The sequence below is a fragment of the Syngnathus leptorhynchus genome, chromosome 12 (genome assembly GCF_054491065.1).
Source record: "Syngnathus leptorhynchus isolate UIUO chromosome 12, UIUO_Slep, whole genome shotgun sequence".
NCBI classification, from domain to species: domain Eukaryota; kingdom Metazoa; phylum Chordata; class Actinopteri; order Syngnathiformes; family Syngnathidae; genus Syngnathus; species Syngnathus leptorhynchus.
In genome coordinates, this window is record NC_141206.1 from 9,682,608 (window position 1) to 9,683,192 (window position 585).

Here is a 585-nt window from a genome sequence, read left to right on the forward strand (position 1 = left end):
CTCAGGTCCGATTGGATCTCAGGTATCCTGACGTGGAGAGGTTCGGTATTTTTGTGAACCATTTGTTGTTCCCTGAAGTACATAAACAGACTCAAAAAGTCCCCCAAAAATATTTTGAAAAAATACGGCAAAATAAAAGATGATGAACGGGGAAATGTTATTTTGTGATCTTTTCCAACATTAGCAAAGACTTTTTTACTAAAAGCAAACATCATCAAAGTACTACAATTCAAATGACACGACGAGAAAGCATTTAAAAAACAAGTAAAAGTTAGTCATTTCGTTGAGTGGATCGGCGGCGCCGTGTTTTTCAAGTTTTGAGTTAACACAGCACAAAGAAATTATTAACTCTGTGGCATTTTTGTCCGCTAGGGACCTCAAGGCTGCTCAAAAAGTAATGAAGCCTGAGTGCATTGTCTTGTTGCGTCTGCCTCTTGTTGTGGTGAATCGATGCTCTTCATCGCTCATTCAGAATAAACCCAATCCCTTGTTTGTTTCTGTCGAGGGCCATCAAAAACAACACTCGCATGTTGGTCCAATGTACACTCGCATACTTGAGAACTTCTATACTATTATATGTTTGTA